Raw genomic sequence first — 14,317 nt, 5'->3', positions numbered from 1 at the left:
CCTCTAGATGTAGATGCTGGTGCTGGTGGAGTTGGCAGTGGAGTTTGCTATGCTCTAGAAGCTGAAGAACTAGAAGTAGGAGCTATAGGAGGTAGACCACGTCCTCTACTGGTGGCAGGGGTAGCCCGAGCAAGTGGTGTCACCTGGAAACATTACAATCTTCCAATCCTGAAATCCTAAAAAACTGATAAGTCTGCTGCATTTTGAATGAAATCTAAAATTCTACTTTCTCCATATGAAATCCAATGAGGCCGAAACCACTCTCAAACATCCTGAGTCATTTCATGGTAATGTTAAAAATTTAAGTAAAAGGATGAAAATGAAGATTAAGGAGAATGTCACTTTTACTTTAAGAATTTAACATTACCATGAATAGCATATCAATCCTAGGGCCTAGAACGCTCAAACCCTCCTTGGCAGCAACCACATAGCTCTCCCCTTCCTTCTCCAGCAATCAGAAATGAAAATGATATAAAAAAAAACCAAAATCGGAGCCGTGCAGAATTTTTTTACAGTCACAGGGCGATATTTTCGATTGTCACGCGATATTTTCAAAAGCCGAAAATATCGCGATATTTTGTCGGCGATATATCGGCTCGCCGAAAATATCGCGATATTTCTGAATATCGCCGATGTCTCGGCGATATTATCAACACTGCTCGTAGATACATATCTAGGGTTTTATTAATATGCACTAGCATCTCACATCATTATGTACTAGGTTAACCCAAGATGCAAACATCAAGACATCAAAATTAGATATACAATAATTTAATTAGGCTAGGGTTTCGATCATACAAAAAAATATATGCCTAGGATTTCTTTCCTAGGATCTTACTTTAACTATTGCAAGGGTTTTGTTCATAAAGACTAATTCACCAAACCTTAAAAATCTAGGGTTTCATTATATAACCTAGACATTAACAACAAACCCTAAAGAACTAGCGTTTTATCAATGTTGCGAACATCGTGATCAGGATTAAATCGACGAGGATTCAAAATCAGAAAAATCGTAAAAATCGGTAAAAAATTGTCAAACACTTTTTTTTTTTCAATTTTTTTTAATATCTAAAGCATCCACAACATAAAATAAATGCATTGCCACGTAAATATGAAAAGAGAACTAATATATAAGACGTGTAATATCATGTCTAGTGCTACATCACACATAGCAATGAATCATGTCTTGAATATTAAGTCCTGAGTCCCAACCTAGCCTCAAAATATCAACAAAAAATATAATAATGTATCTCATATCATGAGTCATAATGTCATATACAATGAAATGAACCCAATAACTAATACCACTGATTTCCTCTGCTTCTCTTGCCAGAAAATGTAACAACTTTCCCTCTAGATGAAGAAGGCGGTGGGGCTGACAGTGAACTTTGCTGTGCTCTAAAAGCTGAAGAACTAGGAGCTATATGAGGTAGACCACGTCATCTACTAGTGACAGGGGTAGGTGGTGTCACCTCCTCCTCCTGTTGCTTCTCCTCCTCCTCCTCCTCCTCCTCCTCCACCCCCTCCACTACCTCTTGCTCTAACCAGTTAGGGGCCGACTCCATTATAGGCCTCCATGCAACAGTGGTGTCAATCCCATCCAATGAGATGGCCTCCACATCAGGTGTCCTCTCAAGTTGCTTCACCCACAATAAAAAATTGTAGTAGACATAGACCATGTCATTATGTCGCTGGTACTCCAACTTGTACAAGGGTCATAAATTAATTAATTATAAATAATAAATAATAAATAATTATAAAAAATATTATTTAATGAATTCAAAAAATTAATTGGAATATTTTAACCTGTTGCGCTTCTTAGTGTGTATTTTTTCAAATACACTCCAGTTGCATTTGCATCCTGAGGAGATACATGTTTGGATGAGCACTCGAATGGCAAGCCTTTGGTGATTGGGTACTCTGCCACCATAGCTTCTCCACCATGCATCTACAATAAATAAGATAAACATAAGAAAAAAATGAAATTTGAAAGTTGAAGCAAAGTATGAACTTGAAGAGACAATGAATTTTGAAACAAACTAAAGCTTACCTGGCATTTTAGTTTTCTTATCATGGATAGCCATGTCAAAGCTAAATGTGCCACCTGCCATCCTGTATATCTCTATTTCTTTGGAGATTTTAGCACATTCTGCTGCAGATGGCACCATCTTCTGAACACAAGTGAAGAATCCATCCATGACCTCAACATCAAATAAGAAACCACATGAGTAAGAAAATGCGGGGTTCAAGTAGATCCCTGCAACATGAATGGGACAATGGAGTGTATTGTTCCATCGCTCATCAATCACTTCCCATATGAGTTGTTGTTTCTCAAACCCCTCATCCCCCTTATCATCATAGTAGTTGCGAATGGATTCTTTGGCCCTATCCATGGCCTCATACAAGTAGCCCATTGCAGGCTTGTTTCCATCAACTAATTGAAGAACCTTTACCAAAGGTTCAGTAATGCTACACACCTCCTGCACTCCTGCCCAGAAGCTTTCCTGGTATGAAACTAACCTGCATATGGCCTCTCCCTCTGGTTTGCGGCTATATGACAAAGCACGCCACTCCTCTGAAAGAAACATTCTCTTCACATCCCACATAGAGTTGAAGAGGGATTGAAGAGATATGAAACTAGAGATATGAAACTAGTGGCAAATCGTGTAATGGCAGGGCACACCAACTTCTTGTTGTTGGTGAATGTTCTCATCAGATGAAGCACAAATTTATGACTATATATAAATTTGTAATGCTTTTTGATGATTCAACAATATCCTTGACAAAAGGAAATTTTCCTATGTCCTCCAACATTAAATCAATGCAGTGTGCAGCACAGGGTGTCCAAAATAAGTTAGGATGCCCCTCCATAAGCATCTTGCCAGCAACAACATAATTTGTAACATTGCCCGTTATGACTTGGACAACATGTTGTGGACCCACCTCTTGAATGAACATGTCTAACAAATCACATAATAATTGTGCATCTTTGATATGTGCACAAATTTCATAAACATTGTCTTCTTGGGACAATTAACCAATAAGTTAATAAGGCTTCTACCCTTTTGATTAGTCCAACCATCTGACATCAGAGTGCATCTCGTGTATGCCCATGATCCCCTAAACTCCTCCAATCTCTTAGTGTAGTCAACCTTTTCATTATGAAGAATGCACCCTTTAAAGTCATCATATGAAGGGGCTTTGTACCCTGGGCCAACAATAGCAATAACATCAATCGTGGGCTGGAAAAATGGATTGTTCTTGGCAATGTTGAAAGGAATATCACTCCAAAGAAGAAACTTGCCCAACAACTTGTCAGCTTCTTCCTTCTCCCTTTTTTAAGAACTGACGTGATAGATGGTTGTGGACCAGGTATGGTTCTAGGAACAAAAAATGGTGACGTAGCTATGGGGTTGGGTGTAGATGGTGAAGAAGAACCAGTACCACTCTCACGGTCACCTCCCAATCCTGCCACTCCCCACCTCCTGCCATTTGACTCTTCAGAGCTGCCTTGGACAATTTGGTTGTCTCTATTTCTTCTAATGATTTGAGGGCTCTTCAGATGATTTCTGAATTTGTATTTGAACAAGGCCCTACCTCACAGAAGATAAGTCAGTCAAATTCCGGTTGATGTTTTCACAGAAGATGCCATCTCCAAGTTATATTTTGTCAATCTAAGAAGGTTACCAATCTAATTCAAACATTATATGGTTGCTGTGATATTTGAGAATAATGTAGCATAATAGAGTTGAGTGATTTTCAGGTTGACTTCAGAATGAGCCAGAGCCTGAATATATACACGAGTGACTTGTGAATGAGACTGATATTTTGGAATAGGATGTGTGCCCCCTAGGCTTGTGCCTGCATTCAATTCCTGGAGTTTCAGAATGTAGTTTTATCTTTAATAATTATTTAAAAAAAGGTGCACTATTTCTCAAAATATAAATATCTTTTACTAAGTTGCATGATACAGGGAAACCGGTATGCATTTTCAAAACGGAAACACACTAATTTGGAAATGAATCATTATGAATAAATGAACAAGAATATGTAAATGACAAACATAAATGACAAGCAATGTTCCACCATCGCTTATATTGGAATCCTCATCATTAGTATCACAATTTGCCTCTACCTCAATTCTCTAGGGACATCAGTCAACACCACCCAATTTTGATGAAACTACCTAATGCAAGCTTTAAAATATGGTACAAAAAGCTTAACATGCTCAGTCAACGAATTTTGTTTGAGTGAAGGGTACAGTTTTGCTAAGGCCACAACAGAGGAGTCCAACAATCAATATCACTGACATCAAGGTGCATAAAGGACTTGGTGCTTTGATTAATTGCCAATACAATACTCTCGTACATGATAAAATCTAATGAAAATGCTACAATCCTGAAATCCTGAAAACTGTTTAGTCTGCTGAATTTTGGATGGGATATGAAATTCTACTTACCTCATATGTAGTCTGATGAGGTTGGAACTTGGAACTGCTCTCGAACATCTTGAAACACTCTGAAACATCAAAACATAAATGTATATCTTTTACTAAGTTTGCATGATACAGGGAAACAGGTATGCATTTCCAAATTGGAAACACACTAATTCGGAAATAAATCATTATGGATAAATGAGCAAGAATATGTAAATGACAAACATAAAAGACAAGCAATGTTCCACCATTGCTTATATTGGAATCATCATCATTAATATCACAATTTTCCTCTACCTCAATGCTCTAGGGACATCAGTGAACACCACCCAATTTTGATGAAACTATGTAATGCATGCTTTAAAATACATTACAAAAAGCTTAACATGCTTAGTCAGTGATTTTTGTTCGAGTGAAGGGTACATTTTTGTTAAGGCCACAACAGAGGAGTCCAACAATCAATATCACTGACATCATGGTGCATAAAGGGCTTGGTGCCTTGAGTAACTGCCAATCCTGTACCCTCATACATGATAAAGTCTAATGAAAATGCTAGAATCCTGGAATCCTGAAAACTGTTTAGGCTGTTGAATTTTGAATGGGATATGAAATTCGACTTTCCTCATATGCAGTCCAATGAGGTTGGAACCACTCTCAAACATCCTGAAGCAATTAACAATAATGTTAAAAATTCAACTAAAAGGATGAAAAGGAAAGATAAAGGGAAATGCCACTTTTACTACCATTAATTGCAAACATTTGGTGCAAACTGAGAGTGAAGCTGTCTTTTAAAGAAAAAATTCTGGTCTTAAAGGTTTCTAGAAGTCTCATTCATTCATAAGTAACCTCTAGTTAGGCATTAAAACCAAAAATGTGGGTCCGAACAATTAGATCAAGGCAAAATCGCACGAATTTCATTTGGAGATGCATTGTACAGGTGCTGAAATGCATTTAACACATGTGAAACACATTTCATACAAACTGAAATGCGTGTCCGTGTTTCAATAGGGAAACACGGCTGGTACAGAGGGGTAGACATAAATTTTTTAAGAACATTGCTGACTTCTATTTTGGATATAATATGTCGGAATCCAAAGTCTTCTGCTACACAAACTGTGAAAGCCTTTTCCAAGAAGCCAAATGGAAGTTCACTTAGTAAACCATTCTCCAAAACATATGCTGCTATTAGAGGGAACTTAGTAATTTTTTCCAGAACAGGCATATGTGCTGTTGATTGTAAACATGAGGAGGAATATTTTGTTATCAAGAGATTAATTGCTGTGATGGATTTGCTGTCATTCTAGATGCTGACCATACTTTTTGTTCTTGTACCTAGAACTATTTTAATCTTTGGAAGATTATGTTGATCTGCAAAAACTGGTTGTAAAATAAATGGACATATTTTTTTCATAAGATTAACATAAAGAACTATGCTGATGGAAGTTTGATCTAATCAAGAGCAATGCGTGCCATTTATATTCGAAAGTGATGCATTTGTACTTAAACTCGTTTTTGTTGTTTTGGGATTTTTTCAGATTTCAATGAGGTGTTTTTACCAGTATCAAGGAATTTTGAGGATGAGCTGGTTGGTGGGCACCTTGAAAATCCTATTCAAGTTGAAGAGAGTTTTATCAACATCAACGGACTTGATGATGCTGAGTTTTCAAATTTTTTGTCTAAACCTGAGTCTGTTGAACAGATTATAGCTAGTGTTGCTGATGCAGGTGTCTCTAAATGGCAGTTGAAAGGAAAACGTAATGCTAGACATCTGAATAAGAAAAACTCTGAGAATACAAACGAAAAGGCTTTGGTTGAGATGGATGTTACATGCAGTGCACCTATGCATGTGGTATCATCTGAAGACAAGCTTAAAGTACATAAGGAGCTCGGGACCAAGAAAGTTATTGGAAGCAATTCAGCAGAACCTGAAGAATCAAAAATAATTGAGGGACAATTAACCTATAGTTCTGTTTTAGATGGTTGTGTAAGAGATGATTCTAATCAAAGCAATATTGCACCCTGTGTTGATGAAAGGCAACAGAGATTTGGGACTTTGCTACTGAGAAAAAAGGCAGAGGTTCAAGATATACAAAACCAAGAAAAATTAGAAGATCAGCATATTCTGGAATCAAAACTTGATATCTCTCGGAATGAAGACTCCCGAGCCGCGTTTCCATCATCGTGGAATAGCAGTAGACATGAAAATAAATGGATAGGTCAGATAGACAGAAGACAGGCACTCTGGCAAAAGCCTGCAAAAGGATTTCATTCTGAGTCTTTTCCAGGGGTGGCGTGCAAAGTTCCAAAGTCTATAGATAGAATGCAATTCAGACAGCCTGATCCATTTGGAATCTCAAAGTTCTCACAGGCAGCAGAAGGTGCTTCAATAGCAGCACCATTATTTGACGTAGACATTGATGTACAAGCAAGTTATCAAGGGGAGCATGTTCCTTTACTTTCTCTGATGAGTAGATTAAATGGGAAGGCCATTATAGGATATCCCATCACAGTTGAGACGTTGGAAGATGGTTTCTCTGATATTCTTCTTGCAGGCAATGGTTACCTAAATGATTCAGCAATGCAATCATATGATGTTGATAAAGTTGAAGGTGGAGCGCTTCAACCTGTCTGGCAAACTGCAAGGAGAACTGCCATGCAGCGTACCCCTCGATCTTGTTCCTTGTTGGAGAATGGAGATTCCATTTCATCACAATATTTAACTAATGGGAATAGACAGCCATTGGGTAAGACAGTTTATCCAGGTCTTCTTAGTCATAAAATTCGATACATCAGGAAGAACCTCTCCCATACACGGTGCCCTACATTAGATAAAAAATTACAAAAGAAGTTCTTGAAAAAAGTTGGATTACCGTCTCAGAAGACGAGGACATTGTCTTCAATAGCTGTTGAACATAAATTCAGGAAAGAGAGCAGTGAATCTACCCATCCATTAAAACTTGCTCAAATGCCCGTAGTTAGTTGTATACCGGTCAAGCTTATATTTAGTAGAATTAAGGAAGCTGTTGGCAGCACATCAAAATCAGGGAAGCCAATGTTGTCTTGCAGTGGCTCAGATGAGGAGAAACCAATGTAGACATCATGCTCTTTGGTATACAATCTTGACTTTTGTTCAGGGCATGAAAGATGGTACCAATTTGTCAAATCCTCATTTGTCCCTTCTGTACCTCTATTTGCAGATAACGGGTTTATATTATGCACATGAAGCAGTAGCTTTTTGCCTCTGAATTTAGCAGGCACTTAGATGTGGAGGTCAGGGTTTGGCATTGTGGAAAACATTTGTCTTTGAGAGTAACAGTCCTTCAATCGAAAATTCTTTATTCAACTCAGGCATGAATGAAAGTGAAGAATAGAATGACATGGAAAGTGTGGAAAATATTTTCTGAAAATGGAATCATGTGAATCATGCCTGAGACAAATAGGCTTGTTCATTTTGATTACAGGCTTCATTCTTCTTGTCATGTTGTGATTTCATGAAATATTTAATCTTACGAGAGAGTTCTTTGTATTTCAATATTAGATTTTGATATCTCTGCACTCGAGAAATTATAATATCTCTTGTAGTTCTGCATTCCTTGTCGCCATGCTTGTGCATATTGTAATTCTCCAGTGTGGCACTCAAAAGGAGTGGGATGTCAGTCTTGACAGATCAAGCTTTCTCAGCATGGTTTCTCTGGAGTTGGAGAAAGCATCGGATGTCAATTTTATTATCTTCAGTAGTCTAATCTCTTTCTTAATAGTTAATTGTCATTACAGTCATTTCTTCCCTTTTATTCAATTATAGTCTTTTTCATTAATCACCATTTTATTACTTCTGAGTTGATAGCACATAATTTGCAATATCAATCCCTTTTGAGTGCAGGATCTGGGTATCTGGTTGCTGTGGTTGCTCTGGCATTTTCATAACGTTGCCAATTGATTAGAATTTAACTTCGTTTGTATGATCATTAACTAGCCTGTGAACTAAGTATATGATCTCCCTATGCCAGAAAGAACCTGGAAATGGTCTGCTATGATAATTATGGATAACCTTCCGCTCTTTTCTACTCTAGGAGAAATGGGATAACCTTTCCTACAGGAGAAGGTTTCTAGAAACTTATTCAAAAATATGCAAACAGCTCTTGGAAACCTCAAACTACTATTCATGTTTTCTAAAGACTGTCCACTTATCTGCATCGGATGGATAAACTTTTGCAGTTGTAACATTGTTATCTTTCAGACATTTGATTGTGTAAGCACTTTATATGCATCATGGAAATGAGCATAAATTTGTCCCATGATATAATCCAATTTTTATCTTGGTAATGATGGTGTATCTGATTATCAACTTTCCAAACTAACTAGATATATTATTGAAAGTGTGCATGCACATGTGGCTGCCATAAACAGGCTTATTGAGATTTAAACATAATTCAAGTTGCATATTTTGTGCTACTCCAGAGCTCAGTGCAACCATGGAGCATTTAGATGATTCCATTCTATCAGGAGATGATACAGCATTGGTTCTGTGCTTTTCCTAAGCATAACAATGCGATGACAAATTTTCATGAAGAAATGAAAAGGTATATGCAGTTCATCTGTTCTGATGGATTAAGATGATTATCTAAGATAAAGAAGTCCTGTTAAATTTGTTTTTATAATGCACAATTTATCAAATTGATTTTAACTAGGCTTTGTAAGTGTGCTTGGATATGGTTTCACCAAAGCATGGTACAACATATTCTCATTGAGTAGCCACAAGCATGACACAATCAAGTTTCAAACTTTGAAGTATTCGTAATAACAAAGAATTACTTTTATGAATGGTTGTGGAGTTTAAGTTGGAAACTCGTATATGTATATGTGAGGAGGATAAACATAATCCATTGTACACAGAGGCAGCAGGGGATTTATGCACTGGGGTTATGGCCATCCTTGGCAGGGTGGCACGCTAGCATGTATGGGCAGTATAACACTAGCGTAGAAGTATGGCTGACATCTGTGCATTGTGCTGATGTTATAGCCTGATCTGTGCGTGAGAGGGTACACCTTGCAGGCATACAATGTGCATACAGGGCTATCTCCCCTACAGCTCCATGTGTAAGATGGGTTGTATTTATCCTTGGCCATGTACATTTATGATAGAACAATAATATGCATGTACTATATAGTATATATAGTATTTATTCTTGGCCATGTACATTTATGCTTTTGATAGAACATTAATATGCATGTAGTATATATATATATATATTTTCCAAATTGATTATTGATTGAAGTGGCTTTGTATTTGATGCCTCAAATATTAGTTGGAACTTCAAAGGTCAAATTTTTCTCATCATTTGTATATGGTGAAGTACAAAATTTTCTCATCATTTGTATGTAGTGAAAGTAACATAGTGAACTTACAACGGAAGTCTTATAGGAATGAGGAAGTTGTGACGCAATGAGATGGGGGTTTTGTCAGGTTGAGGGTGATAATGGCATCCAGGTCAAGTGAGGGTGGGGTGGCAAGGGCGAGGGGAAAGGGTTTTGTGCAAGTTGGTAGTCGCAATTTCGAAGTTTGGGGCAATAAGCAGGACATAATTCAAAGAAAATCAGTTTTTAAAAAATCACCAGGCTGAAAGTATTTTTAAGAGAGCATAGAATCCAAGACTGAAAATATTGATGGAGCAGACTGAAAATGAGATGAATTTGATGGCATCCAAGGGGTGGTTTACTCCAAGGTTTTGTGGAAGTTGGTAGTCTCAATTTCAAAGTCTGGGGCAATGAGCAGGGCGGAATTAAAAAAAATCAGTTTTTAAAACATCAGCAGGCTGAAAAGCTTCATAACAAAGCATAGAACCCAAGACAGAAAATATTGATGGAGCAGACTGACAATGAGATTGAATATATGGAATGCACAAATATGTTTTTTGGGTTTTGTGGCCTCCTGACACATTCCTAAGAGATGGGTCTATTTTTCCCGAAGGTTAGAGGGGAAATTGATCGGAAACATTGCACACAAGGATTTCACATAGCAATCTTCACTCAGGGTATTATTCTCCTACTTACAAGGACTCCATTTGATATTTGGTCAAGATTTCATCCGAATAAGGAAAATTTGAGCAAAGACTTGACATGGATTAACCTGTCCTCTTTACCTATGGATTATGGTGTGAGATTGTGTTGGAAGGCATAAGAAACACCCTTTGTGTTTTCCTAAAAACTAATGAAATTACTAAGTAAACAATGAACTACTCATGTAACACTGCTCCGATGAATCTTTAGATTGCCTTACCAGATTGGTTTGTGTTAGAATATAAAAACATGGAATGGGTTTGGAGTCTTGATTAAGGAACAAATCCATTTTGATGTCATCAATCATGCTCGTGGCCACTTTATTCAATTTGCCCCTGGAATCAACCAGAACACCAAAATAAGAAGCAAAATGATGTCTAGAACAAGGGACCCTACCACAACAATAAACATCAATTGCGACAATACATCTAGAACAAACTCTTTTATCTCTAGAAGCATTGTGTCTCATTTGATGTTTAGTGCCATGGTAGGATCCCTTATTCTAGATTTTGGATTTATTTCTATTTGGTTGCATATATAGCCCTAATAGACTATTTGCTTACCATGGTTAAATCACTCCCTAGTAGATTGGTCCCTTGTACAATGTACATAGTCCCAATTAAGAAGCTTCTTCAGAGCCCCAAACCTCCCTTTTTGTTAGGGATGCTCTTTCAGAAGTTAGGGTAGTCAAATTTATTTGTCTTGGGTTTAGGGATACACCTTTGGCCACGAGGTTTGTTTTCTACATCATACTTGTGAGGAGTGGTTTGTTCATACATGTAGAACATGGATCTATTTTCCCTTGTCACTTGTGATTTGCCTTAAATTCTTCTGGTTTAAGTGGTCAACACCTACAAGGTCACTACAACAAAAAAAATTGCACATCCATAATGTATGCCTTGACTAGCTACACAATAAAGCATCCCAAATTCTATTTGATTGCCCCCACTTATCATTTTTAAGGGGATTCAATCTCTTTCCCTATTTAGTGTAGAAATTGTGTTGGATTATTTGTTGTTTTGCACTTGAGTGATCTCCTTTCACCTTCCACTATCTTGGGTTTGCTTGGAATCTCTATTATGAGCAACTCTCCACTTCTGGAAGATGTTGCAATTGTTGTTTCCTCTTCATTGGCTTGGATTTTTTAAGTGGTATCTTGTGATGTTATTGGCTTTGCCCCTAGTCACACTTAGGTCAATATTGATGCCCACTTCAAAGGAAGATTCAACATACATTCATGACTAGAGAGGTTATCTTCACTAAAGTCACTTGTCACCCATATTTACACTTCCTTTTTATACTTAGTTACGAATTTGGGTCGTGTTCAAAGATGGATTATCCCTACTTGCTCATACGAGGGAAATATTGACACTTAAGGACGTGGATTAAATTTTGACCCTTGTTGTCTATTAGTTTTTGTCCACCTAGGAAAGTAATAAACTCTAGGATCCTTTCTTGACTATTTGCATAACAAAGGAATTGTGTAAAATTTTAATGGTTTTTGATTGCTCTTTTTATTGGGTTCAAATTAGGGTTAATTACTTTGCTCTTGTTGGTATTCATTTTTCTTTCAACGGTGGAGTATTTTAATTTAAAATCATGAAGGATAAAGGGAGTAAACAATTCATCAATGCAAATTATTAATTGCAAGTTATTAAACACATTCAATCTTTGAATTAACTTAGTGGCATACCTTTCATCTTCGCTTTTCTTTCTACTTTTCGTAGTTTTATCCCAAAAATCAAATGGTGACTCCAAACCTATTGAACATTCTTTGCGTGGCAACTCTTGTGTTGGTAGTGTGCCCCTCAATCTAAAATATGTCAAACATGAATTTGTTGAAGGAAATGTAACTAGGTCCGGTCTTCATAAATGTGTTGTTGATATTTGTACTTATTCAAGAAAAGAAATATTATTTTTATAATATATGTCAATGAGTTTCTTGCTCATTGAAATAGGTCTAGCACATATTAGAGTGCTATAGGTGAGTCAAAGAGTCAAAAGAAAAATATTGAAGACCTTAAGGGCATGTTACACCATGTATATTTATGTATTAGAGTCAAGAGAATACCTCCAAGCAAAGTCAACAAGTCTCTTTGCAACGACATCCTTCACGCAGCAAAATGATGATTAGATATGTCAAGTCGGCCTACTGTCCTCTAGTCGGCTTCAAGTTGGGCTAAAGGAGGGACAATCCTCTATATATACAGAGTCTGTCCACTCTAAATAAAACACACTCATATCTTTGAAATTAGAGAAGAAGAGGAAGAAATGGGTGAACGAAGGACAAGAAAGGATCTCCAAGTGCAGTGAAAAAGAAGGGTATACAACCGAGCTCAAAAAAACTGTTTCTAGGGCAAGCTAGCATGTGAAGAACACAATGATCACCTCACTATCTGACAAGATACTTTGAAGACATCTCCTGAAAGAAGGCATGACAACTCTAACAAAGGAAGAAAAAGATCAAAGGACCCTTGACACCTATGAAGGCCTTGGAGATATGAAAGGTGCAGATAACTGACTCTACTATACGAAGATGTCATGATGAAGAAGCCATCTAGCAAAACTTAATGTTGAAACAATAACAGGATGAAGTCATGAAGGGCTATTCAACTGAAGCATGGGAAGAAGCAAGTTCAACGAAGCATCCATGAAAAGGTATTCTGAAGCATGGACACGATAATGAAGGAGTAGCCAAATGACAAGAGATCCTAATATATGACAAGAAGACCACTTTCCACAAAGGAAGCAATGACATGGCAAACCAGGAAGGAAAGTGATTGATGGATGGTGCCCTACCGAAAGGAAGTTCAAACCAAGACTTCATGATATCGAAAGAAAGAAGAAGATCAAGCAGCTGAAGGACCCACGAAGAAGAAGTTGCTAGTGAATGGACAAGTCCCTAGCTAAGAGGGAGTTATAACAAGTTCCCAATTACAAAGGAACTTGGACAAGTACCTTGTCAAAGGATACTTGGGCATGTCTTCCTTGATTGAGAGGAAGTGAGAGACACAACATGCTTGTCTTCACTTGGGAAGAAAGAATGGGAGGATTGGATAATCCTCTGGGATTCGATACTCTTTGAGGATGTGTAGGGCATCCAAGACAAGAGTAGGCAAGGGGACCGATATTCTTTGAGGGTTGGGAACCCAAGACAATAATAGTCTTAGAAGGTCATACTCAGTGAACACCCTGGTGGGTATGTACCTTGAGAGACAATGACTAAGGTGTCTATAAGTCATTGGTCTTGCCAACATTGTTGTCTGATCTATTAAGAGAAAGCGCTGTTAGTCAAGACCTTGTTGTGGAAACAATGTTGGTTATTAAGATGCTATAACAGATGGATTGCAAATCCGGTTTCTCTTATGTGAATTCTTCAAGATTGAAACATAGCCAAACACCTTGTAATGTTGTATGAATACCTCCCTAGTTAAGAGGGAGTGTTGAAGGAAATGTAACTAGGTTCGATCTTTATAAATGTGCTTATGATATTTATACTTATTCAAGAAAATAAATATTATTTTTATAATAAAGTGCTATAAGTGAGTCAAAAAGTCAAAAGAAAAATGTTGAAGACCTTAAGGGCATGTTACACCATGTATATTTATGTATTAGAGTCAAGAGAATACCTCCAAGCAAAGTCAACAAGTCTTCTCCTTGCAATGACATCCTTCAAGCAACAAAATGATGATTAAATATGTCTAGTCGGCCTCAAGTTGACCTAAAGGAGGGACAATCCTCTATATATAGAGGCTGTCCACTCCTCTAAATAGAACACACTCATATCTATGAAATTAGTGAAGAAAAGTAGGGGGAAAAGGGCGA

Source organism: Pinus tabuliformis, chromosome 7 (assembly GCF_031772625.1).
Source record: "Pinus tabuliformis cultivar Carrire ecotype Pingquan chromosome 7, CPIR1, whole genome shotgun sequence".
In the NCBI taxonomy this organism is placed as follows: Eukaryota; Viridiplantae; Streptophyta; class Pinopsida; order Pinales; family Pinaceae; genus Pinus; species Pinus tabuliformis.
This window is presented reverse-complemented; position numbering follows the sequence as displayed.